The sequence below is a fragment of the Chrysochloris asiatica genome, unplaced genomic scaffold (genome assembly GCF_000296735.1).
Source record: "Chrysochloris asiatica unplaced genomic scaffold, ChrAsi1.0 scaffold00059, whole genome shotgun sequence".
NCBI lineage: Eukaryota > Metazoa > Chordata > Mammalia > Afrosoricida > Chrysochloridae > Chrysochloris > Chrysochloris asiatica.
Window position 1 is genome coordinate 9604418 of NW_006408577.1, and position 3014 is coordinate 9607431.

The window sequence follows — 3014 nt, forward strand, 5'->3', positions numbered from 1 at the left end:
ATCCTTCCTTTTTGTTCCCAACCTTTGAATTCCAATCACCAGTAATGATTAATACATCTTGATTTCATGTTTGATCAATTTCAGGTTGAATAAGTCAGTAGAATTTCTCTATTTCATCCTCACTGGCTATAGTGGTTGGTTCGTAAATTTGAATAATAGTGGTACTAACTGGTCTTCCCTGTAGGCGCATGGATATTATCTTATCAAAGACAGCGTTGTACCTCTTGACTAATCTGGATATGCTCTTTTTGACAACGAATGCAACACTATTCCTCTTCAATTTGTCATTCCCAGCATAGTAAACCATGTGGTTGTCATATTCAAAGTGGCCAATACCAGTCCATTTCAGCTCACTAATCCTAAAATATCGATGTTTATGCATTTCATTTCATTTTTGACAATTTCCAATTTTCCCATATTCATACTTCGTACATTCTATGTTCTGATTATTAATGAATGTTTACATCTGTTTCTCTTCATTTTGAGTGCAAATGGAGGTCCTACAGGCTTTTCTCCCATGGGCTTTACTGCATCGTGTCATCATGGTCAACTCTCCTTTGAGTAGGCAGCTCTTACCCAGTCACATTTTGAGTGCTTTCCAACCTGAGGGGCTCATTTTCTGGCACTATATCTGACAGTGTTTCTCTGTTATTCATAAGCTTTTCAGTGACTAAATATTCAGAAGTAGTTTATCACTCCTTCTTCCTGGTCTATCTTCCTAGTCTGTCTTCATTTGTCACTCCTTCTTTCTAGTTTGAAGCTCATCAGAAACCTGTCCACCATGGGTGACCCTGCTGGTATTTAAAATACCTGTGGCATAGCTTCCAGAATCACAGCAACTCACAAGCCACCACAGTACAGCAGACTGACAGACGAGTTGTGGGAACCACACCTTATGAGACTTGAAATTATAGATGATTTATCTATCTCTTTAAGATCTATGTAAATCTTTTTAAAGGTTAAATGAGCTTTTACAAGTTTCACAACCTAAAAAAGTTTTTCTCAGGGATCTTGGGGCCATCTCTTTAAAATGTAAACATCAGGAGGTTGACTTTGTGTTTTCTTTTGTTTGAGGGAGTTTAGCCTAAGAACTTTGTTCCAAGTTATATACATTTCTTGTTGCTGAATAGCTACTAAAAGTTTTATTTTTCCTTTGGCTAAAACTAATTAAAATTTATGTAATGGATTTTATCTGTCTGGTTGTAGAAGAATAAGATTTTCTGGTCTTTGCAATTCTTGACCAGATTGACTGTGATGTGCATCAAAGTGTGGCTTAATGCTCATCCAATAATGATAATTTGAAAAAAGGTTTTATTCTCTGCTGTATTTTGAGTCCTGGTGCGGAGCTGTAGGATAAGCTCTGGACCAAAAGGTTGGTTTAAACAGCAAGATCAGTAATTCAAATCTACCAGCTGCTTCTAGGAAAACCTGTACAGGTTTATTATGAGTTGGTACCTACTCAAAGGCACTACGCAACAAGAATGCTTTCTGGAGATGAACCACTGGGTTGGCTGGAGATTTATTTTAATGATATTCCCCCAACAAAATTCAAGTATAGTAATTTTTCCATAATTATTTTTTGTTATATATTTGAAATTCAGAATACAAAAAGTATGTTAAAACAAATAAACAAAGTAAAAGAAAACAAACAGATAACTTAAACTAAAACATTAAAAATTAATCTTGTCTTTTGAAAATGGAGAAGAGATTATATACTTTCTCTGGTAGAATTAATATTCTATAATCTGGATCTTGGGAAACAGGTTAAAAAGCTCATACACACACACAAATGCCATTTTTTTCTTAGCTAAGTACACTGAAGTAGGTTAATAAAAGGAAACTCAATAGTTATCACATCAAAACCAACATATTTAATCCAATAGCAACTACAAAAAAATCAAACAACATGTTAATTAAAAGATTTAATTGATGAAACATAGGGACACGTTTTTTCCAAAATAAATAAATAAGAAGAAGGCAAAGGACATACCCTCTAATAAATTAATATATCAACACCTCACTATAGGAGTAGCCTAAGAAAATTTCATTACAAACAGGCTGAAGTAAAGTGATTCTCTATTATCTATATTATCACTAATTATCACTTAACTACATTTTGAATTATCTAGTACAGCACAAGAAAAAATCATACTGATCAAAATGGCATCTATATGCTTCTTGGTTTTCAAAGTATTTTGTCTCTAATTAGAAGCTTCAGGTTTATAAACAAAAGTTCTAACTAATCTGTTCAAACAAAATTTATTCTAAGGATTCATAAAACCTGGACCAAATTAATTATATTTTATTGTAAAAGTATATTTGTTTTAAAATAGCCAAACTTTTTAAGAAGGTTGAAGGGGATGAAAATTGTTCATTCACTTATTTTCTTTATGTTTTGTAAAGAATTTTTTCATTGTCGATAGATAATAGAGATATAACTTAGAGTGTATCTATGCTATAGTATTGATAGCATGGATCTACTGACCTAAACAAAATGGAGTCAGTTTAGTCACTGAGTCTCAAGTGTTGTTGTTGTTAGGTGCCATCGACTTGGTACCGACTCATACCGACCCTATGTACAACAGAACGAAACACTGCCCAATCCTGGGCTAACCTCACAACTGTTGCCATGCTTGAGCCCGTTGATGCTGCCATTTGCCAATCCATCTCGCTGGGGTCTTCCTCTTTTTCTCTGACCCTCCACCCTAAAAAACATGATATCCTTCTCCAGTGACTGGTCCCTCCTGACAATATGTCCAAAGTATGAGAGACAAAGTTTGGTCATCCTGGCTTTCAAGGAGCACTCTGACTGCACTTATTCCAACACAGATCTGTTGGTTCTTTTGGCAGCCCAAGGTACTTTCAATATTCTTCTCCAACATCATAAATCAAAGGCATCAAATCTGCTACAGTCTTCCTTACTCACTGTCCAGCTTTTGCACCCTGCAAATAAGGCTGGTACAGTGACTCTGTGTATTCATTCCATGTTCTCTTGATGCTTTCTGCATCATTCA